The following is a 24,890-nucleotide window of genomic DNA, read 5'->3' as shown; positions in this document are numbered from 1 at the left end:
GTTTCCTGTGCTCAGGGCGTTGTGTATTCTATCCCCTTGTCTTGCGGCCATGCATACCTAGGCCAAACCGGCAGGTGCCTTAATAAGAGATTGTCCGAGCATAATTACAATGTGACGCGACGACTCTCAGGCCATCTGGGCATTCACTTCCGAGATTGTAAATGTGTCGTTTGGTTTGGTTTATGGGGTTAACGTCCCAAAGCGACTAAGGCTATGAGAGACGCCGTAGTGGAGGGCTCCGGAAATTTCGACCACCTGGGGTTCTTTAACGTGCACTGACATCGCACAGTACACGGGCCTCTAGAATTTCTCCTCCAAAGAAATTCTAGCCGCCGCGGCCGGGATCGAACCCGCGTCTTTTGGGTCAGCAGCCGAGCACCATAACCGCTGAGCCACCGCGGCGGCTGTAAATGTGTCCCTGAGCTAGGTAACACCAGTGTGCTGCGCAGGTGCGATGACAAAACCACTCGTGAAATCATTGAAGCCGTGAAAATCGCGCATCTTAAAGAAAGTTGTGTCAGCACCCCCTCCATAGCCCTTATAGATAAAGAATTGCAGTTATTATCGGTAGCTGGATGATCTGAGTTCTCCTGTGTGATCTCTGGCGGCGATGGCTGTTTATCAGACTCGGTTCCTTTTATTTTCTTGATGCTGCTGTGTATTTACCGAAGTGTCTGGAAAAATAAACCTTCAGTTGTAAGTCAGCGCTGTGTGTTTTTGTCTACTTTCTTGTGCTTGTGTAGCTTGCGCTGTTCTGCCTTGTACTTAACAGAAATTGTCAGCATTCTTTCGCTATTAGTAAGTATGAGGACTTTTGTTCGTGTAACTGTGCGATGAACTTTGTGATAGTTTGATCGCATTTACACTACGGCTGCTGGAGCTTCTTTGATCTTGAGCTCTTGCAGCTGATGTGTTTCTGGCGTTATTTGGAGGGTATGCTATATTTTGTATTTTATGGTGCTTAATCGGTGTTTGGATAGTTTAAATGATGAGGATTTAAATATTCGTCTAATGTCTGGTTCTTTTCATTGCTGTATTATGTGGAAACACATTTGTCTTGTAATCTAAGCCAGTTTTTAATACTCTGCGCTTTAAAATTAAAATTTGAAATATGGTTTGGTTTGGTTTATGGGGTTTAACGTCCCAAAGCGACTAAGGCCATGAGAGACGCCGTAGTGGAGGGCTCCGGAAATTTCGACCACCTGGGGTTCTTTAACGTCGACTGACATCGCACAGTACACGGGCCTCTAGAATTTCTCCTCCAAAGAAATTCTAGCCGCCGCGGCCGGGATCGAACCCGCGTCTTTTGGGTCAGCAGGCGAGCACCATAACCGCTGAGCCACCGCGGCGGAGGCTTCCTTGTTCAATTTGAAATATGAACACACTTAGTGGAGACAACGTATGCTCAGAAGAGTAAAGGCTATGTTGACCACCTGTGTTAGAGAAATGGGACAGAAAAAGCAAAGATAGCTTCATAAGTCGCATTGAAGCTGGGCTTTCTTCAAGAAGAAATCAGCTGCCTCAAATAAGAGCAAATCTATTTTTGATTGCAGCGTTTGAAGTTTCAGTATATAGTTTTTTGTGTGAATAGATCATGTATACTGTCCATTTCCATTGGCCGCTGTGTTTTCCCGCCTCTTCAGTGGTCAGAGGATTTTGACTTAAATAGTCGGGGAAACCATGAAAAAGTCAGGGAACTGGAAGAAAGCTTGCTTGACACCCTTGTTTAGTGGCGGGTCATGCATGGTGTTTGTACTTATCATGTCAGTCAACATGACTGAAATCATGGTGTAAGTGTACAAGCCTTTGCAACCACAGTGCTTCATTTTTGCAGCCAAAGTTTTGAGCACACCAAGTCAACGAGGCTTCCTTGTTCACGTTAGCAGTCATTTTGTGAGTTCTGTTAAAAAATAATCTTCTTTAGCTCCAACATCTTTTGGAATTGCATTCATCTGCTAAGTCTTTTGTCTATATAACTCACAATGGGGTTATTAAATAGTGCAGTGAAATTTTTGTACGCTTTGCTCTTGCTACTGACTGCGAGAGAAGGCTGTGGCTAAATGTACGCCGGAAGGACCCGGTGCATTTCCTCCCCTTAGTACGTCGGATAGACCCGGAGCATTTTTTTCCAAATACATCGGACAAATCTGACTGTGTTTTTAAAAGTCCGGCCATTTGATTCTTGCCCGGCAGTCTGCTCGATTTACTCTCATAGTGCTCCTTTGAATTCTATCAGGATTAGTCATACCTTGGGCTCAAGAATGTTTACTCACTGCCCCCAATGGGCCAATTGGTGTTTGGCGCACATGCTGTGAGAGCTCCATGCAATGAACTGCTTGATCGCATGACAAACACCATGTTCTCCGGTTGCACCATTTGCCACATGTCGTTTGGTTAGGGTGTGTGAACTGCAAAATTATTCCTGGCTATTTCCATGCAGCACGGTGCACATGTGTGCTTTTCTCTCGTGCGCCGAAGTCCGCTTTGTGAACTTGAAGGTTTGTTTACTTGCGCCGATCCGCTGTCCCTCAGTCGAAGCTGAGTGCGCGTGCGGGATCGGTGCTCCAAATACACGTGTGGTGTGTGGCATTGGCTGAGAGGGGCCCTAAGCTTTAACCACTCACTATGTGCAAATTTCCGCCTGAAAGACCAAGCAGCGAGCTAGGCACTTTCCTTGTATTCCCCTCAGAAATGTCAATGTTGGCCCGAAAGTGGTCTGTACATGCTTCCTGCTTTGTGGTTGCTCCTCCACTATGTTCTTGTGTATTGTGGTGGAGTATCTCTTTGAGTCACCTAGGTCAACGATGTAAATAAATTCCCCATACTATTGCTTTGGCATGGCTGTGAGGGATAATACAACTATTTTAAAGATGAATATTATATGTGGTGATACCTGCCGCGGGGGCTCAGTGGCTAGTGCGCTCGGCTGCTTACCCGAAGGACGCGGGTTTGATCCCAACCGCGGCGGCCAAATTTCGATGGAGGCGAAATTGTTGAGGCCCGTGTACTGCGCAATGTCAGTGCACGTTAAAGAACCCAAGGTGGTCGAAATTTCCGGAGCCCTTCACTACGGCGTCTCTCACAGCCTGAGTCGCTTTGGGACGTTACACACCAATAAACCAAACCATATCTAATGATAAAAAACAGCTACCATTATGTTTCTTATGTAATACGGATAGGTGCATCTAGGGACATGCGTGCTGTGCAGAGCATAGGCGCTCGATCAAGCAAGCATTCTGCTGTGCTTCAGTGCTGATGATAACTTGCTTAAACTATGAGCAGAGGTGACAGATTACAAGATCAGTGCGAAAGCACCAAGCTGCTGGTGCACGCCGTGTAACTTGCTGCTTACATATGTGAACTGGGGCGATATATCTGATATTTTGTGGGAGTGCTAGGCTTGTTTTACTTCATCTGAATGACAGCCGGCGATATAAGAATGGGAAAACTTCCCTTTGAAGCTCCTCGAAAGTCACAATATGTGGCATGCAACTTGCAAATGCTTCGCAGAGAAGAGTGTTGCACGCAGCAGTAGTGCACTGGCTGGCCGCATCCACTATCACGTTGGACGAGATTTAGCCATGGGCCGGCAGCTACATCCGCCGTACGCTCAGTGAGAATGAACAGTCTGGCAGGTGTATCTTTAGACACTTCAGTGAAAGAAAAGCGGAAATTAGAAAAGCGGAGAATTTAGCTAGGCTTGTGTTGGATACATTGTGCTATGGGAAGGACGAAAGAATAAAAAGATGGAAAAAATTCTTTTTACGCTATATGATATATGCAGATGCCTCCAGAGATGCAGAAAAAGGGGGGAAGTGTGCTAGGTATGCGTCCAATGTCTCATAAACAATGGCCGAGGGCAGGTGTCTGAATGACGTGCACCTTTTCATTTCTAGCAGTTTGTAGCTTTCATGCCAGTGTCCTTGCATGGAGTGAAGGACCCCATATTTAACTAAGTAATCAGTGATGACAGTTACCAAACAACGCTTTACCAGTAGCTTCCCTGTCTGTGTGCACAGGCGTATACGGTAGCAGAACAGTCCCTCAAAATGCACAATGATTCACCAGTACCAGCTTAAGATGTGTTCCAGCCTCCGTACTTTCTTAATTTTCTCCTTTCAGTAAGTGTAACCCGTGCAACATTGCAACATTGCCAGGTAATTTTGGCAGTATCACGTTGCCTCAGGGATGACCTTACCGCACCTTGTGTGAGCCCTTGCTGAGGCCCATACTTGCAAAGCCTCTCATTATTTCCTTTTGTTTATATTACCTTTTTTTACATTGCCATTTTTCTTTGGTATTTTTCAAAGGGAAGCCCAATTGTAAAACAATATTGTGCTTTACAGTACATTACCGCAAGCTGCGCCCTTAGATGGCTGTAGCCTGAAGGGATACTGCAAACCAATAGCTGCAACTGGAAGTCGCCACCACAATGCCACCGAAGGTCACGGACCACCAACCTTGCAAGCAGATAGTACGGTTTAAAATATAGAAAAGCAAAGAGGCTTGCCACTGAAAGATGAGTTTAGTTACATGAACTGAAAATGCTGACACCTTCAGCTCCTCTTCTAAAAGTGCATGCATAAGCAAAGCATAGATATTATATGTCTGATTGAAATTTCTTTACTAAATCAACTAGTCCAAGGGACATAAATAGAATGGGCATCAAAGTGACACAAGTAGTATAGTTATTCAAAGAGAAGTGGCAGCAACAAAATCCCAGTAATGAAGGGACCGATAAGGTGCTCATTTGGTAAGAAACAGTCGCATAGAGTGAGCTCCCGACTTATCCAAGAGAGTCAGTTGTTGCTGTTGCAGTGCCCCAGAAGCACTTGCACTTGCATTACGGGGAAAGAAAATAAACAATATTCATTAGATGGCACAGCATGATGCACTTTTCACCAAGGTATCTTTACCACCGTAGTACACATTCCTTTTCCAGTACTCATGAAATTGTTAGCCAAGAAGGGAGGCATCAGAGGCAAAAAAGCACTCACTTCAGTCACTTCATTTTCTGTGAAATGCTTGATCACATTCTTCACCATCACGTGAAATATTTTATTCTAATTTGTTTTGCTGCAGTAGTGATCTGCCACATCTGGCACACACCTAAATGCTCTTTCATGACTTTGTCGTGTTAACCAAGAAGCTCAGGTATTCACAGAAAGTTTTCATTGTTTACAGTGAAAAGCTAGAGCAACACTTTCTGTTGGGCAAAGAGCTTCACAGAAGGCGGCAACGTGGATGCTGAACTGCCAACTTTTATATCAGAAGAAAGGGGGACAGCTATTTCTGCAGCTTCCTAGCTGTCGGAATACACGACGAAAAAAGCTAGGCAAGGTCCATTTGATATGAAAGCTTGTATCACGGAACACCAAAATAAGAAAAAACATACGACAAGCAGGTTTTTTTAGGCGGAAAAGACAGGGAATGGGCCAGCAAGTATTTGCGCAGCTGTATCTATGAAGTAGCAAAAGACCAAAGGTTGCGAAGAATGGCCAGCAAGAAACATGCCAAAAACCACGATGAAATCAAGTGAAAAAATAAGACGTGCTCTTAAAGGTTACAAGTGATAGAAGAATTAAAGAGCTCAGAGGGCACCAAGTAACAGGCCAAAAAGCTAAAAAGTTGAAAGTGATAAAAGTTGACAATGAGGGAAAAGACAAAGTGTAAAACCAGGAGCAAGTGGTGAAGGCAAAAAATAAAAAAATACTGCTGAAGGCCCAGGATACACATGACGAGACAAGTGTTGTGTAGCTAAAACCAGGCATTGCATGACAGGTAGGCTAGTTCTTTTTCTGATAATGTGTAATGATGCCATCTTGGCATTCACTGTCGGAACTATAAAATTTTGGAAACAGGACGTTTATCCGAATTTCAAAGAATGGAAGTAATAGCTAAGAACAAAAACTCACTGGCTTGTGAAATCATCAACGCAGGCAAGATACTGGCAATGAAGGACCAGTGCATAAAGAAACCTTCAGTTTCATTATTTGAAAAAGTACCAGCCTATTTGTCATGCAATACCAGATTTTAGATATGCGACACTTGTCTCACCATAGGCACCCTCGGCCTTCAGTCGTATTTTTTATTTTTTGCCTTCACCACTTGCTTCTGGTTTTACATTTGGTCTTTAACCTCATTGTCACTTTTGCGACTTTAATCTTTTTAGCCTTTTGCCCTGTTATTCATTGGCCTGTGACGGTTTTATCCCGTTTCTTGGTTTTATCTTTCAAGACCATGTCTTGTACACTTGTTTCCACCCTGGTTTCTTCCATGTTCCTTGTTGGCCATTCTTCACTAACTTTGCTTTTCTGCCGTGTCCTCGAAAGAGCTGTGCAGATCCTTACTGGCTTATTCCCTCTGTTTTTTCAGGCTTAAAAACCACTTGTCACATTGTTTCGGGGTATTTCCTGATATGGTTTCATCTTTTTTTGCCATGTGTGCTGACAGGAAACTGTACAAAAGTTGATCATTCAGTGCTTCAGTCCATGTGGTCCTCCTTCTGTGTAGTCTGTTGTCATTTTTTTGCCCTGGTTCCTCACAGATTGCAAAAAGGCAGTCTGAACAGCCACGAAATACTATATATGCTTTTCATCTTGATCAGGTGCTCTAAAACATTCTTGAAGAGTTTCTTCGCTTTCGCCGTGATGAGTTCATGCTCCTTGTCAATGCATTTGCTATGCTTCATTCCTAGACTTGCCTCTGTGCAAGCTTGATATGGTACGAAGTGATTTGTCAAATATTCGTGGCTTCTAAGAATCTGCCGTGTGCCTCAATTAGGACAGCAATAGGACAGCAATTCACATCTCTCTGTCAGGAGGTCCTATTAGAGAGGTGCAGGAGCTCCGTATTCTGGGCCTTTTCATTCACCACAGACTCAGACCGGACTCCACCATTGTGAAACTCAAGAGAGTAGGCGAACAGGTAGGGCGCATGATCCGCCGCGTTTCCAACAAGCGGGGCGGTCTGCGGGGCAGGGACGCGCTTCGGCTCGTCTATGCCTTCGTGACTAGCCGGATCCTCTACGCCGTGCCATATCTCCGCACTACTAAGCAAGACGAGGCGCGAATAGACGCCATCATGCGCAAGGCAACTGAGCGAGCCCTGGATCTGCCGGTGGCTACCTCTAATGCCAAACTCAAGGCAATGGGGGTGCTAAACTCCTACCAGGAGCTGCGGGAGGCCCACCTCGTGAACCAATACACGCGGCTCATGCAGACGGCCCCTGGGCGCTGCCTGCTAAATCGCTTACACATCCAACACGACTGCACTCCAGAGGAGGCGGAGCGTATCCCAGTACTGTGGCGCCATATGCTCTGGGTCTCCCCGCTCCCCCGTAACATGGACACCGACATGCACGAAAACAGGCGACAAGCGCGGGCTCGGGCTCTTGAGAGACAACACGGCTCCCTACCCGGTGTATATTATGTAGACGTAGCAGGGCCATCGCCCACGGGATTTTACACGGCCGCTGTCGTTCACCAGGAAATGCACGTTGATGGACTCTCTTTTCGAGCCCCGAATTCAATGCGAGCCGAGGAAGTAGCGATAGCGCTTGCTGCCGCCCACGCCAATTCGAGAATCATCATTACGGACTCCCGAAAAGCATGAGACCATTACTTGGCTGGGGAGATCTCCCCCTTAGCTGCTTGTATTCTACGACGGACTGCCACTGGTCCAACACCCAAAAGAATCATTTGGGCTCCTAGCCACCAGGGCTTACGAGGTAATGAGGCCGCTGACGCGGCTGCCCGAGCGTTTATTCACCGGGCTCCTCATCCCAGCTCTTCTGGCTCGGAGACTAACCAGCCGCTGCTGCGATTCAGGGAAATTATAACGCATTATAGCGACATCCACCGTCTTTTCCCGGCCCCTGCAAAGGGGCTGAGTAAGACGGAGGAGCGAACTTTAAGGCGCCTGCAGACAGGTACTCTACTCTGTCCTGCAATCTTAAAGCATTACGATCCAAACACGGATGGGCGATGCCCGCACTGTGGGGAGACCTGTGATATCTTCCACATGGTGTGGGCATGTACTCAAAATCCCCACCTCCCCCCTTCCCCTACCCCTTCCAGAGAGGCATGGGAGACTGCCCTCCTCAACTGCTCCTCGCTTGAGTCCCAAAGGGCTCTGGTGAAACGGGCGAGAGACGGGGCATTGTCATGCGGTGTCCCGGACTACGGACGCCGACCATGTAGCGGGGCCACTCTGTGGCTCCCAAACTCTATTTCAACAATTAAAAGTTTTCACCACCACCACCACCAGTCATTTTATCCAGTTGCCGCTAGTGATTACATGAGATACCTGTCAAAGAGCTTGCCGCAGAAACAGAATACTCTGTCTTAATATGTTAAATATCCAGCGTCCACTGAAGACTGTTGTTTTTGAGGTGTCTTTGAGAAACCTTGTTTAGGATATATGGTAATGCTCACCTAGGAGAAATTAGGAGAAATTGATTAAAAGGAAAGGATTCCCGCTGGAAAATATTAAATAACAGCCATGTTGAGCCTCATTTCTTAGATCAAAATGTCCTATGAATACATGGTTCAAATGTACCCCACCGCCCTCCTTCATTTGCCCCCCCCCCCCCTTTCCAGTTGCACCCACGAATCTCCCCCTGCAATAGCATCACTAAAATGTCTTGAATGGTTGTATTATTGGGTCACGGACGGGACAGGCCGGATTTACTTTGGTGTTATCGTAGTGTTCGTGGTCACAGTCAACATGTGTTACGTTGGTGTACATATTCGTATCCGTGAAGCAACAGAAAAGTGGTATCCAGATTTTTGAGTCGTGCGTTAGTTTCCTATAACCATGAGTACACTCCATCTGTCCCATTTTTCATGCAATCTCTCTTCTCTGGGTCGCTGTGTTTGACGATACTGGCTTTCGCAGGGAATTCCCACTTCTTTTGAAACCATTATTTAGCTCATGAAGCTGATGTTTTAGTCTTCCCTGCTCCACTCTTAATAGTGCCTACAAAAAAGCCAGCATACCAAAATTTTGATAGCATTAAATTGGGTGACAGGAGAATTGAAACTTTTTTCCAGTTGGATATGTAGAAAATGGTACAAGCATTATATTTATCATCACGGATTCATTCTGTTCCTAATAACAGTGCCTTGGCTGCAGACTGGTGTGAAGAAGGCCTGGCGTACCACTTTTCTGCATACACATGGGCAAAAGTTGAGTGGGGCAAAACAGCTATTGTCGACATGAGCTATTGTCGACATAACTTACTCAGGTTAAACAGCAGGCCATGCAAAGTTAGCCAGGCTAAATCAGGTTAGTTTTAACCTTACTACGATAATTCATCTTGTTCCTGTACTTTTAAAAGGGCTTTTTCCATCATCTCTGCTTTTCCTTGAAAACTGTCACATTGCACCAGCAATTTTAGCACTTCGGTATTTTTCTTTCATAAATTGTCTTGCTTAGAACTGCGCATAAGGCAAGACAGCTTGTCAGGAGAGTTTATTTGCACTGTCCATGGCTACAATGCAAGAGGCAGGACAGGTGATTGAGTAGAAGCAAATGAATTTCAAAATAAGAACAAACCATGCTGACATAACGGCAGCACAGGAAATCAAATCTCTGTTTCTAAGTTCCCAGAACGCTGCACAAAATTTTTCTCTACATATATGCACGTACCAACAATAGTAGCACTACAACCATTCTCTACAAAATCAATCAAATTTTCTGTGCCCATTTTCTCTTGGCATTCAGAATTGAAAACATTTTTTTGTCCAAGACAAGTATTTCTTATGAACGAGTAACTATGGCCTCACAGTCCAAAATCCTGTGAGTCTCAAGATGATGATTAGCAAAAAGCCTAGTCTACATTTAGGTCTGTAATTAACGCCTAAAATCAAGCAGTCCCGCTCTGCAGTGGTAACCACTGGGTGCCTAAAAGAAGAACTAGCTATAATGAAATTCTCACAGAGCAGAGCATGCAAAAGGGAGAGAAATGGTGCACACATTATTTCCTTCCACCCTATAAAGGCAATACAGCTTGACACAGTCAGATGTGTTCCGATTTAGATAATGCACAGGGCGTGCTGAAGGCAGTTTTAAGTTCAAAGATGAAAAGAACCTGCACAACTGAGAAGAGACAAAGGCTAAGCAGTGAATTGACAAAGCTCTCTAAGCACAACTGTCCTCCCCTACCCCTTTCCCTTCTGCCGCTGCAGAGCTTACAGGTGGAAAGAATGTCATTTAGATGGTCCTGCCCGCAACAAACGACACCTGAAACTATGCCGCGTCTGTAAGGTGCATGCACCCTTTGCAACCCTCTACAGTAGAGAGTTATGCACTCATTTTGGCATGCTTCAGGCATACATATTGTCTCCCTCATTTTGAAGAGCTCTGGAAATGTCTCTTTTGAAGGTCAAGGGACAGAATGAGGGCGGGTAGAGGATGGGAGGATGTAGCATGACACCTACAGGGAAACTCAGCATCCCCATCTTGGTGACGTCTTGTGCGATTGCACCGGTCACCCTCCCCTAAGGCTGGCATAGCTCCCACTTGTCGGAAACAGGTTCACTGCTAATGGGAAGTTAGGGTTTTTTGTCTTTTGTATATTTATTTGCATTCATTTCAGCTTGAACTGTTAGGCAATGCTTTATATTGTGACTATAGCTGGATACAAATGAAGAATGCAGCGGCAAATGCCCCTATGGTGTCGAATGATTCTGACGACTTCGTGGTTAATTCCCATGCACTTGCTATTCCATCACGCCAGCTGGCAAAAGGAAAAGATAAACCACAAATTATCCAAAATAACCACAGCATCGTAACTGTTGGTTGGTGCCGTCGACTGGAAGACTTCCTTTTTGCGATATTTGAGCCTACGGTCTTGAGTAGTATACTATGCAAGATAACCCATGCATACATCATTGCATATTGTGGTGGCATATACCTCGCTATGTGTGCCTCAATAAATTGGCTCCTCAGTCCATTACGTGAGGATTACTGGTGAGAGATACAGCATTGTTATTCCTGCATTTGACATGAAGCTTTCTTGATGGGCGCGCTGTAAGCGGCACATATTTCTTCCAAAGTGCATCTGTAGGGGGGAATATATATGTGGAAGGAGTGACGAGCCCAGGATGTTGTACAGAAACGCTCAGCTGTATTGACTAGCCTCGAGGACAGCTAAGCCTGATAGTGAAAGTACCTTTTCCTTGCAGCCCAGTTCAAACTGAGCATAAGCCAGGATACTGAAAAAAGCTGTTAATACTTGCATTATTGAGGCCTGCATGTGAGCCGTACTAGCGGCGTCTGGGGAAAATGCTACAGCACTGAAAATGTGCGACTTCCAATGCTCAACCAAAAGTTTTATTCGAAGCTATTGCTTAATTTTGTTTTGATTCTGCCTACAGAGAATATTTTGTGTGCATTCTGTATCAACCTTTTGCTGGGTTATTGCTTGAGGTTGTGGTCAGAAAAGTTTTTCACTCAGGGCAGCAGGCACTTTGCACTATTCTGGGACATTGGAAGTTGTGTGCAGATGTGAGAGGGTAACGTCACATTCACGTAATAGCTTGCTCTGCAGCACTAGACATCATTTTAGACTTGCGTATCACTAGTGGGGGATTAGTAATACAAACAAGCCTCTGCTCAGTTCTGTTAATTCCAGCTTCACTAAAATGTGCATATCCCTCGTCATGCATCTAAATCTTTGTCAAAGCATCTTTGTCAAGCCAAAGCACGTAAATATGTGCTGCAAACTTATTTATTAGCTGTCAAAAAAGATTTTTGCTTACAGCTGTACTTTCGGGTGACACAAAATAGGCATGCTGATGATTCGTCCTGTGTATACAGACATTGCTACTCTGGTGTCAGAGAGTGCTTTGAAGGAACATTGAATGTAAACTGAAGTTGGCCGTTGTCGATAGGCTACTGAGACTGAAATGGTGTTTTTATAAGCTACATAAAATGAAGAAACAAAGTACAGGTGTTGTCATCATTGCCTCATTTTCTAAGTAGACTGCAGTCTACTGACACGTCAGATTTCTGGGTGCAGATCGCAAGGCCCTAAGCAGCCCCGCAACTAACTACAAAATGTGGTCATGAAGTCCTTTTCGGCGTATACGTCAGAATTTGAATTCAGTGACCGGCAAATTTTTAAATTGAGTTTTCTCAGCAATAAATGCATTTTTTTGCTTCCACACAGACATCAACAAATTGGTTTGATTCGATTTATTGAAAGTTAACGTCCCAAAGCGACTTACGCTATGAGGGTCACCGTAGTGAAGGGCTCCGGAAATTTCGACCACCTGGGGTTCTTTAACGTGCACTGACATTGCACGGCACATGGGCCTCTAATTTCGCATTCATCAAGATTCGGCTGCCGTGGCCGGTATCGAACCCACGTCTTACGTGTCAGCAGCCGAGCACCATAACCACCGAGCCACCGCGGCGGGCAACGAATTGGGAAAGTGCAGACAGAAAGAATTTTTCCGTAGAGCAACAGGTTGCATGGAGTTGTTTTTGCATCCCTTTAAAACCTAGTGTTGGAGTTCACTGAGCAGCTTTCACGCAAGTAACAAAACACTATGGTTGTTAAAAACCTTATTAAAGTGAACATTTAGGAAAAGTTTATTTTGGCGTGAAGTCTGGTTTTGTACTGAGTACTAAAGATTACTGGATATATTCACTAGTGCACACAATGAAACTGAAATGCGGACTACAAAGGAATTAAATTTTGGGGTAGGAGGAGGGGTGCAGTCTTCTGGCAATGTTTATTATTTCTTTGTAGACAATATAGATATGCTCACTGTCCAAGGAGTAACAATGCTCTGTCCTTGTTTCAGGACTATTGCAGCTGTGAATCCTGTCCGGGGAACGAAGGCAGAGCACTCGAAGAAGCAGCACTGCCCCTCTTCAAAAGTTGCTTCCCTCATCATGCAAGACTCTGACTTTTAACTGTTCTGAAATTTTACAACTTTTTAAATCAATATTTTATGTGTACGCTGGGATAAACCAAACAGCCTGTGGCATGCCTTATCATGCAGTAGTCACAAGAGTTGATGTACTATGTATAGGGAATCAAAGTTATATGGTTAGACTGATAAGTCAAACAGCTAGTGGCATGCTTTATGCCCTGTTGCTTCTATCTCACTTCATTTCGTACTAGTGTCAGGCAAGACACAATTTGCTTAAGATGCCTTATTTATGCTTATACTTGCTGTTGCACTTCAGTGGCTTGTTGTATGAATTGTAGCACTACTTTCTATCTTTTCTCTGTTCATTTTTTCATTTTAAAGTTATTATAGTCTCAAGATAAGACGTACTAACTAGAGTGAAAAAATGTCTTGCAGTTACACTGTGATAAGGCAAACAGCCCCTGGCATGCCTTATGTCCTGTCGCTTTCATCTTGCTGCTTAATGCAGCACTCGTCTTGAGCAAAGCATATTTTTCCAATACTTTTCTTTTGCGTATGCTTGCCATTAGTTTAGTGACTGGTTGTGTTCATTGTTCAGGTATTATTACTTTGTGTTGTATTCATTGTACTGTATTACTATTTTAGAGTGAATCATGCCATTCTGTATGACAGAAAGGCACAGGTTTCGTTTCTACTTTACTTGCCATTACTGCATATTTTTCATGCTTTTACTGTGCAGGCAGGGCAATGTAAGTTTCTTTTTTTCTTCGGCCCACCTACCGTTTACCTTAATTCAGTGATGCTGAAAGATATTACTGTATAGTAAAATACCAGCCATGATTGCATTGTTTAACACTGCATATTTTCCAGTATTCTTGAATACTAATTTGCCTTTGCTTGTGATTGTGATTGTTTAAAAGCGGTGAAATATTTTATTCTATTCAAATATGGCAGCAGTCCTATTGTTCTGTATCTGTTTTTATGTCAGTCATTAAAAGATGATGTGAAAGAAATAGTGTGTGAAATGACAGAACATAGCGCTTCACAGAAAATTTCTGTGAGTCATGAAAAAAAAGCTGTTAAATGACAGAAAACATGGTAAGAGAAAATGGAACATCACAGATTTTTCTGTTAGCAGCAAACCGAAAAAACCTCTGAAATGACAGAAAAAAGTAACAACAAAGTTTTTGTTATCCTCACAGACATTTTCTGTTAATTGCAAAGAAAAAACCCGGTGAAATGACAGAAAAAGTAAAAACAGAAAACATACAATAACAGAAAATTTCTATCGTCTTAACAGAAATTCTCTGTTGTAAAATGACAGAAAAAGTAAAAAACCGAAAACATAGCATAACAGAAAATTTCTGGCAGGGCAGCTGCCAGAAAATTTGTTCTTTTCAATAAATATATTTTACAGTGTATACTGAGATGGAACTGAGGCTCGCTTGTGTCGATATAATACCAGGCCTTAAGCACAAAAAGACCTCTCTTAATAACAAAGCTCTTGCAAGATAGAAAAGCGCAAGAACTAAAATACAGGCATTGCCGCCGCAGGCCTACCTTGTAAGTGCCAGTGCTTTGACGAAATAACCAAAAACATTCGGCAGACATAATTACGACTCCTTACGTGTGGGAATGCGAAAGCATTACAAGCGCTATTGTGCTTCAGAGTTTGCGCATTTGCGCGGACGACCACGTTTCACTTCGGGTGGTGCCGGTGTCGAATCTGTAGACGCTGATGCTCGACTGTTCATTGCACAAGCTCAGACATAACCGGTCGCAATGGGATCCAGCGACGATGTATGACACCACCCACATACACGCGCGCATATGACATCACTTGGAACCCCCTATGACGAATGGTTGCGTCACAGTTTTGATACAAAGTCTGGTAAGGCATACAATTGAACATGGATATGTCGTCAGTACGAATCCCTGCCGCAAGCTAGCCTCCATCTTGACTGGCACATGTCAGCCACATGCAACGAGAAGTCGTATGGCACTACGCAGAATGCTGTATGACAAACAGTTGCGTGACAATTTTTGTAGGAATGTTGTCGACAAAATGGCGCTACGTAGAGGTCGGCCAGAAGCGGGTATATGTAGACAAACATCTATATGATTTTCTGAAATGGCTCTGCTTGGCTTGCTGTGTGTAACATACGGCCGCTTAATGACGTAAACACAATTTTCTCTTGCCATCGCTTTATTTCTGCATAAAACGTACACTTGGCGGCGCCACTGGCGGCCGGCTGAGTTTCGGTATGTCGTGGTGCTCCGCGGCACTTTCCGTGCCCGCGTAGTTTCGTTTTTGACGCGCATCGCTTCACATGTCTAGAGCAGCAAAGGAAATCAAAGAGCTCCTTTAAAGGGCAACTGCATCACTTTTGGGGAATTTCGTGATCAAGGATTCAAATCTATATAGGCTGTAGGTAAAGCATGCCAAGTGTTCTTGCAGTACCATTTAAAAAAGTGACGAAATCGGCGATTCAACTTTGCGCTTCTCCTCAGTGCACCAAAGAAGTGCGGGGAAGTTTAGTGTGACGTCATGGAAGGTATGATTTCGAATTACCGCTGTCGTCAGTTACACCCTGCCGTGCCTAGTTGGACGCTGCCATACAACTCTCGGCGGGATTTGCCTTCGGTGGCGCTGGTTTTTTTTTTTTTTTTCAAAGCAGGGGTCTGTGCGTTAGAAATGTACCGATACCTTCGATGACATCATCATGCGCCCCCCACTTGGCGTTGTGTGCTGCGGAGAAGCTGGAAGGGCGCCACGATTTTAATCGGCGATCACGTCACTATTTAAAATGCTAGCCCAAAAAGACTTCGCGTGCTTTACATACAAGTATCTCCGATCGGTCCCTCTTAAGCTCATTGATTTTTAAAGCCACTGCAGTTTCCCTTTAAGTGCTGCTAAGATGAAGTTCATGCCTCGGTGCGGCGTTTACCATAGTTTACCGTACGCTAGAGCACTGTGTGCTACTTTACGCCTGAGTGTGCGCCGCTCAAGGCAAAGTACGCATACTGTATAGTCGTTCGGCTATTCAGAGCCGTAATACCCAAGCAACGCAAAATGTTACCAAGAAATTGCCTGAATAGTTTGTAATTTCAGTCCATAAGATTGTGAAATGTTGCTTTCACTTTTCCTGATCAGCCGGTAATGTTACACACTAACGTAGGTTGACAAAAAGTGCACAAAATAAGTTGCCGCTTAATTAGTTTCAGCAGTTGGATAAAACATGTCCTAAATTACCTGAAAGAAATAATCATCCTCTGCATATTCTGCGAAGGTGAAGCGAAAAGAAACTTTCAAACCTGTGGGCAATTCCTCTGCGCGGGGACGCACAGGCAGTCACTCGAGGCAGGACTTTGTACAAGACGGTTTATTCTCACATGGCAGGTCGGTCGTCGTTGGGGCAGCGGGGTCAGGTGTCAGGAGAACTGGTCCAAGAGAGGGCGCGAGCCTACCCGGTCGCGCCTTATGAAGGCTTTCTCCTAGCCTCGCTTCCCCCGCCCCACCACTCGGGAAGAAGGGGTCCGAGGCTACCCGCGGTGAGCGGCGCGAGATTTGACCTGCCCGCGAGCAGACCCTACATCTCCCCCCCCCCCTCAAACGTCCGTCCCGGGGTCCGCCAGTAGGCGTTCGATGACCTCCGGGTCCGGGTCCATAGGGTCGTCGCAGGGGGGAGGGGTGCTCGCCGGGGGGCCGCTCACCGCTAGCTGGATGGGCTCCTCACGAGCCGCCTGGGGGAGCGAGGCACCTGGCTCCACTGGGGGCCCTGCCGGCAGCGCCCTCCAAAGCTCCTCGGCCGCCGGAAACAGCAGGTCTGGGCGGCTGGACTGGAGGATGCGGAGGGCCGCCTCCTCCGGGCTGCTCCTCTGCAGTGGCACAGCGGGGGAAGGCGCTGCAGCCGCCAAGCGCTTTTCCGCCGCCTCCCTGCGCGCTCTATGCAGCGCACCGGCCTCGTGGCGGGGCCGGTGCACAACAAGTGTGCCGCAGAGGGAACACAGGCCGGCCCGCTCCTCGTCATTAAACACGGCCGGGGCTCCTGGTCCCTCTCCTCCAGGGTCAGGCCGCGGAAAGGCAGCGGCACTTCCTGGAGGTCACCGCCGCGAAGGGGCTGCGCCTGGTACCGCCACCTGGACCGCGCGCAGCAAGAAATGGCCGCTCCGTTGGCGACCGTGGTCCAGGTGGCCACGTGCCGCAGGACCCTGGGCCGCTTGGGCTGCGGCTGCTCGGCGGCCGAAGCGCCGGCTGGGTGCTGAGGGGGGCCCTGCGCCTGGTCGTCACTGGCCCTCTTGCGTTGTCCTGCACCACTGGGAGGTTCTCTCCAGTGGTCAGGCGCGCGGTTAGATTGGCGGTGGGGGCCACCGCGGCCATGGAACCGGCGCCACTCGCGTGGACCCTGCCGCCGGCCGGGTGGCGCGCCTTGATGGCGGCCACCGTTCAACGGTGGTCTGCCATCCCATCCGGAGTCCGAGCCCCGGGTGTCGGTCCGCTGGAGCTTCCTAGAAGGCATATTGAGAGGGCGAGAGCATTGCGAGTGATAATTGATCGAGAGACACGGGTGCTACCTGGTCCTCAGGTTGTAGCGTCGGTTGCGAACCGCACCGCTACCTGCTCGTCCTCCCGGGGGTGAGATCGCCGCATCGCGCTGATTTTCCACCGCTTCGCAGCCATCGTCCTTGCGAAGGTGGAAAGCCTTCAAATCAGCGACATGCACCGGACCGGCGGTTTCGCCGTTTGTCAACAACCGCAGCTGGTAGGTGAGCGGCGTAGTCCATGCCGTAACTTCGTACGGCCCAGCCCACTTGTGCGCTAGCGACGCGGCGAAACCGCGCGCTGCGTTACTAAGTGGGTGCGCTCTCTTGAGTACTAAGTCGCCCGTGTTGAAAACGACGTGACGGCGACCTTTGTTGTACTGATCCGCCGGCTCTATGCGCGCGACATCGAGGTTTTCGCGGGCTGCTCGCTGCGCTGCCTCCAGGCGCTCCAGGAGCCTTGCCGCGTACTGCGAAAGCGGAGGGGGCGCGGGCCCCGCCGCGTCGAGTAGGGCATTCTCTAGCGGAAAAGCGATCTCTCTCCCAAAATTGAAGTAAGCGGGTGTAATACCCACTGACCTGTTCACGGTTGTCCTTGTAGCGAACGCCAGTTCGGACAGCCGCGCGTCCCAATCTCTGTGCTGCTCGGTCGTCGCGACCAGCATGCTCTTCAGATTTCGATTCACCCGCTCGGTTATGTTGCTCTGTGCGTGGTAGGGACTCGTTCTCCTGTGGCGGATTTGAAGCGCCCGACAAGAGTCTACAAAGACTTTGCTTGTGAAATAAGAAGCATTGTCTGTAATCAGGTCGGAAGGGAAACCGAAACGAGTGAAAGTCTCCAACAGTTTTTCCCAAATTCGTTCCGACACAAGCTTCCTAAGGGGGAAAACCTCAACCCACTTGGAATAGTGGTCCGTTATTACCAGGATGAGTTGGTTTCCGCGCGCGGACCGAGGGAGGGGTCCCATGATATCGCACGCGACCACTTGCCACGGGTAGTTGCTAACTACCGCCTTCATCATGCCAGCGGGCTTGCCCGCCCGAGGCTTGGCTACCTGGCATACCGGGCAGGTACGGGCGTATCCCAGCACATCCTTTCTCATGCCTGGCCAGGTCGCGACACGGCATAACTTGTCGTAAGTTTTACTGCCGCTTCCATGGCCTGCCAGCGCTGAGTCATGGAAGTACTGCAGGAACCGTTTCCGCAACCTTCTCGGGACCACGACTCGGAAAGGGGATGCTATCGCCTCTTCCTCGTCAAGTTGGGGAATGTAGCGGAGCAGCAAGCCATCATCGCCCAGCATATGCGCGTCGTACTTGCCCTCAGCGTTCCCGGTGCAAGCTGCGCTGCTCGCAAGCTCCTTCAGCACATGCTGGCAAAGACCGTCTGCTTTCTGGGCGTCGATCAGCTCTTCTCTACTGACCGCTACTCCCCAAGACAGATTTCTTTCTGCCTCGCTCCTAGGCAGGCGAGCGGTCGCCGCCACGAGGTGCTGTGTTTCCCTTCCGTCACAGCACCGTGCGGGACCTTTGTCCGTCTCTTCTTTCTCCAAACCGGGCGCGACACTCCCGTCCGCCCTCTCCTCCTCTCTAACAGCGGTGACGCCGCTTTCTACACAGCTGGGCTGCGCCTCTGAAGCGCTTCCGCCAGCATTCCACGGTGCGCGCGATAAAGCATTGGCCACCTTGTTCAAGCTGCCCCGGCGGTACTCGATGGCGTACGCGTAACGTTGCAACGTCAGCGCCCATCTCGCGAGTCTGTCTGCGGGGTTCTTGAGCCTCTTTAACCAAGACAATGCCTGATTATCTGTCTGCACGGTGAAGACCGCTCCGTCTAGGTACATGTCGAACTTTGACAATGCGAACATGATCGCCAGGCATTCCTTTTCGGTCACGGAGTAATTCCGCTCCGCCGATGTGAGCGTGCGACTAGCGAACGCGACAGGGCGCAGTTTGCCCTCGTGTTCCTGCAACAAAACAGCTCCAAAACCGTAGTCACTAGCGTCTGTCTGCAAGACAAACTGCTTGTTCAGGTCGGGGAGGCGCAGACTAGCGGTATTCGCTATCGCGCGAGCCAAGGCAACAAATGCGTCACTCTGTTCCTTGCCCCAGACCCACTTCGAGCCTTTACGCAACAGCAGGTTCAGCGGCCTTGCAAGCTCCGAACAGCGCGGGATGAATTGCCTGTAGAACGCAACCATCCCCAAAAACCTCTGCAAGCTTTTCACATCCATGGGGCAGGGGTAGTTCAGAATTGTCTGCAGTTTGTCATCATTCGGTCTCAGTGTGCCATCATGCACGACAAAGCCCAAGAGGTTCACTCTCTTCGATGCCAACTGCACTTTCTTTGGATTGATGGTTAGACCGGCACGTCTCATTCTATCGAGAACGGAATTCAGGTGAATGAGGTGCTCCTCGAACGACTGTGAGAATATCACAACGTCGTCGAGGTACGCCATGGCGTAGTTGAACCTTGCATCGCCCAGCACGATGTCCATCAGTCGCATGAACGTGCTCGGGGCGTTAGACAAACCAAACGGGAGTCGAGTAAATTCGAAGAGCCCGCGGTGGCAGGTGAATGCGGTTTTCTCAATGTCACCTTCGGCCACCTCAATCTGCAGGTACCCTCTGCTTGCATCCAGGACTGTGAAGAACCTCGCGTTCCCTAACGCGTACATCACAGCCTCGATCGACTGAAAAGGGTACGCAACCGTAGGCGTCAGTGAGTTGAGCTTACGATAATCAACACACAGCCTGACCGATCCATCTTTCTTTGGTGCTAGAACCACTGGTGACGCCCAGGGACTTTGTGAGGGTCTCACCGCACCGGTATCAATCATCTCGTCAAGGGCACAGTCGAGAAGTTGCCTCTTATGCGCACTTAACGGCCTCGGGTTACACCTGAAATGGCGCGTATCACCCGTCTGAATCTCGTGCTGAAGCAGGTCGGTTCTGCCCGGTTTCTCCGTGAAGCAATCCGAAAACGGGAGTAAAGTTTCCGCGAGCCTTCGGCGCTGACTACTGGGTCCTGAGAAAGACGCAATAATCGCTTCTAACGGGCCACCGTTTCGCAGCATCTAGAGGGAGCTCCCCTGCCTTTCTGTCGCACAGGTGTGGACACCCACCTTTTGTGCCGGACAGCCGGGCAAGGGTGCGCTTTCGAAGGGAATGAGGGGGGCGAGCGGGCTTTAACGATAGCCATTCTCCCCCATGTCGAGCACAATGCCTTCGCTCGAGAGAAAATCCCTTCCCAGAATTACTGGTATCGACAAGCCAGGCAGATAGACGAAGCGATGTCTCCGCTTTCTGCCGTCAAAGCGCATCGTAAGACGCACTGCTCCCTTTGCCTTTGCCGCCCCAGCTGCTAAGCTTAACGGGGTTTCGGCCGGTCTGACACGGATGTTACCTATCCGGCAGGCCTCGTACACCTCGTCACCGACCAGTGACAGCGCTGAGCCCGTGTCTACGAGTGCAGAGTAGCATCGACCCGCTAACTGCACTAGCATAAATGGGCTTAAGCGCGGAACGACTCCCTGAGCTCTACAGGCGAGCGGGACAAAGGCCTCCCCGTCGCCGGCGCGGGAGTTCTTTTCCTGACTAGCGCCTTGACAACCATGAAATTCTCCCGCTGACGGTGAAAGGCCGGTGCCACCAGGCATCACCGCCAGCGTCGGGCGTTTCCCTGCATACGCCTAGCTTGGCACTCGCGTGCCATGTGGCCGGGCTGGTTGCAATTCCAGCAAAGCCGGTCGTTCACCCGCCGCGTGGACGGAGGACCCCTCGTTCCACGAAGCGGTTGGGGACGACTCTCCCCTTTCTCCGCGCCTTCCTGACGCTCGCTCGGCGCGCGGCCTGTGAGGCCAGCACGACGCCGCTGCTCGAATGCGTACGGGTCCAGCGCGCGAGGGACAACAGGGGGTTCCGCCTGCCTTTCCACGGCCATTACCTCGGCGCGCCGAGCCCTCATCGCGCATTCTCGGCCTCCATCCCATGCGCATCCCGGTTCCAGCGATTCGGCCGGCCTGGGGGGCGGCTGGTAGCGCAGTTCGGCCAGTAAATCCGCCTGCACGGTCTTGGCCTCCTGCGCTAGGGCCTCGAGGTTTGTAAAACTGCGGCCCCGCAGATACGGCTTGAAGCGTGGATGGCACTGCCTGATCACACGCGCAACCTGATCTCGATCGGTTGCCGTCGGATCTGCCCTCTTGTACAGCTCTTGCATTGCGCGTACGTACTCTAGGAGGCTTTCCTCTGGGTATTGGGTGCGCAACGCGAGCTCCTCCAGCATCCGGCGCTCATAATCAGGCGGCAAGAACTCGGCGCGGAAACGGTCTTTGAAGTCCGCCATTGACTGGAAAGTCGGCTGGCAGCGCCTCCATCGCGCCGCGCTCTCGACGAGTGCTACAGGCAGGACCTGCCCTAGCATTACGTCATCTGGGGCGCCCAGAGCCGTCCGGTAGTCCTCGAGTTGTTGTAAAAACTCGTGGACTGATTTCGCGTCCGTGTACACGGAAAAGGAGGGGACCTCCATATTTATCCGCGGGCGCGATGCTGTCGCCGATGCTACCGATGCTGCGGACTGGTTGGCGCCAGCCACCGAACCGAGCTGACGGGCTAATACAGCAAACATCTGAGTTACCTGCCCTATTACGGCCGCCGCGTCGGCCGTCTCACTACCGGCTGCCCCGCCATCCAAAGCCGTGGCTGAAACATCCTTTTTGGGAGGCATAGTTCGCGCTAACTGTCCGGCCGCACCGGCTAACTGCTCATGGCAACAAGAACATTCATATACACAACAATCTATCTACAAACACACGGAAATACACACCAGAAAACGCCCGAAAACTACATAAATAACACAAAACCCCTAACAAATTTACAACACTACACAAGTCGCTACCCTGCGAACATTCCGCCTGACCCGCTCCTTAACCCTATCGGTCCGGCGTGGCCCCGAACAAAGAGGGCCTGCCACGAGTCTGGCTGCACATTCCAAAATCGGCAGAGAAATCGTCCACAAGGTGTTAATTAAAGCCGCACGCTGGGCGCCATTGTTTGTGGGCAATTCCTCTGCGCGGGGACGCACAGGCAGTCACTCGAGGCAGGACTTTGTACAAAACGGTTTATTCTCACATGGCAGGTCGGTCGTCGTTGGGGCAGCGGGGTCAGGTGTCGGGAGAGCTGGCCCAAGAGAGGGCGCGAGCCTTCCCGGTGGCGCCTTATGAAGGCTTTCTCCTAGCCTCGCTCCCCCCGCCCCACCACTCGGGAAGAAGGGGTCCGAGGCTACCCGCGGTGAGCGGCGCGAGATTTGACCTGCCCGCGAGCAGACCCTACAAACCAATTGACAGCAAGGTGTTGTGAAAGTACATGCATTAACGCGTGTAATTAACACAGTAAGCATTTTTGCGGCGATCAAGTCAGGCCATTAATTTAAGCACGAAATACTGAACCACAATAGGAACTACAGAACGTCACAGCGATGCTCGTTGTTGTTGTGACTGAGAGACAGATGAAAAGGAAATTGCACGGGCCTGCCTACTGGCTCGAGCCAAGCCACCACCGCTGCCACGTGCAGATAGAGGAGAGTTAAAACATCAGAGGAAAGAGAAAAAGGAAAGAAGAGACGCGCGTCGCAGCAACAACTGCATCCGCCGGAGCGGACACTGTTGAAAACACAGATAGCGGCCGAAGCCGCGCTCGCCGAAGCGAGGACAGATACAGCGCTCATAGTGAGGACAGCGATGCTCCCTTGTTCAACGAGCTTATATAAGTGTATCCCATGCGTCAGGCCCTCATATTAGAGCCAGTGACTCTCGCCAGTAGAGCGAAGTTATTTTGGGCATTTTTGAGCTTGTAATAGCCATATTTAGCAATACAAATGAGCACGACTGCGTTGCTAAAAGCTTTTATTAAAAATGTCTTATTAGTCCGCGTTGCCGTCTTTGTGCTACCATTACGCAAGTGCATTCGATAAAAACGAACATGCTAATTGTCCAGAAGGTGCCCTTCCGGCCCTATTCACATGTTGCTTATGTATCCACCAGTTACGCTGCATTCACTGGGTTCACAAGAAGCTGCACGATTCAATAAACTACATTGCCAGTGCATAATCAACCTTGTCCGCATTGTGTTACAACTTTCTGTTCAGAAATGCTGTGTACACATGAACTGAGAAACATCGGCGAGATGTTAGTGCCCAACGTTAGTGCTATTCATGTCCATAATCGTTACTGTCATGCTAATTCTGAAACAAGATAACGTATCTCAAGTAAGCTGACAGCAACATCACATTTAGCTGCTCAACGTTGCGTGGCAATTGCTGCAGGCAACGTTGAAGCAGCATTGTGCGCTACTTCGGTAGCATCAAAGATGGAGACTGCTCAAAAGAAAAAGGTTGGGCAATGTGACATCGTAGGTTGTCCTGTATACCGTTCCGTGTCAGAGCGGGGCAATAGCACCGTGTGTATTGCAGACTGCTGCTAGATGAGCCGCCGCGGGTTGAATGCTATCTATGCCTCTATGAAAAGCGAGAGCAGGATATACTGCGCCCATTTGTGCTCTCTTGTCCTGAAGACTACTCGCTCTATGCATCCTTTAGTGTCCTGAAATTCCCTGGAAGCTCCGCAAACTATTCCAGTACGCAGATAATCCATGCTGCTGACAACAAGTGTAAAGCAGGAGTGCGTCAGCAGCAGTGCCGCGAGCATTCTACCTCTTCCGGGAACACAATAATGCCTTCGAGTGAAATCATCCTGGCTACGCCCTCTGTAGGGCAAAGACCTCTTTTATGTCTCTCCAATTCACCCTGTTCTGTGCCAGCTGTGGCCACCGTATCCCTGCAAACTTCTTAATCTCATCCGCCCGCCTAACTTTCCGCCGCCCCCTGCAACGCTTGCCTTCTCTTGGAATCCAATCCGTCACCCTTAAGGACCAGCGGTTATCTTGCCTTCGCATTACATGCCCTGCCCCAGCCCATTTCTTCTTCTTGATTTCGACTAGAATATCATATCCTTGCGTTTGTTCCCTACCCGACTCTGCCCTCTTCCTCTCCTTTAACGTTGTACTTACCATTTTACTTTCCATACCTCGCTTTAAGCTGAACCCTCTCTTTAAGCCCCCACGTTTCTGCCTTATGGGTGAGAACCGGTAAGATACAGCTGTTGTATACTTTTCTCTTGAGGGATACTGATAAACCGCCATTCATGATCTGAGAGAACCTGCCATATGCGCCCCACTCCATTCTTATTATTCTAGTTATTTCGCTCTCGTGAGTCGGATCAGCAGCCACTACCTGCCCTAAGTACATGTTTTCCCTTACCACTTCCAGCGCCTCACTATCAAGTGTAAACTGTTGTTTCCTTGCTAGACTGTCGAGCATTACTTTGGTTTTCTGCAGATTAATTTTCACACCCACGATTCTGCTGTGCCTGTCTTAACTCATTCATTATGTTTTGCAGGTCATCT

At 48.7% G+C, this 24,890-nt stretch overlaps 1 protein-coding gene and 1 pseudogene across 1 annotated transcript in view; both read left to right on the top strand.

The window, feature by feature from the left end:
- Positions 1-24,890, top strand: part of LOC149328233 (uncharacterized) — a 230,728-nt gene that overhangs the window by 68,542 nt on the left and 137,296 nt on the right. The window lies entirely within an intron of this gene.
- LOC149328236 (uncharacterized) overlaps positions 1-24,890 on the top strand; it is a 42,006-nt pseudogene that overhangs the window by 5,317 nt on the left and 11,799 nt on the right.

Source organism: Amblyomma mixtum, chromosome 9 (genome assembly GCF_055824585.1).
Source record: "Amblyomma mixtum isolate Tamu chromosome 9, ASM5582458v1, whole genome shotgun sequence".
NCBI lineage: Eukaryota > Metazoa > Arthropoda > Arachnida > Ixodida > Ixodidae > Amblyomma > Amblyomma mixtum.
The sequence above is the reverse complement of the archived record's forward strand: the minus strand, read 5'-3'. Positions and strand labels throughout refer to the sequence as shown.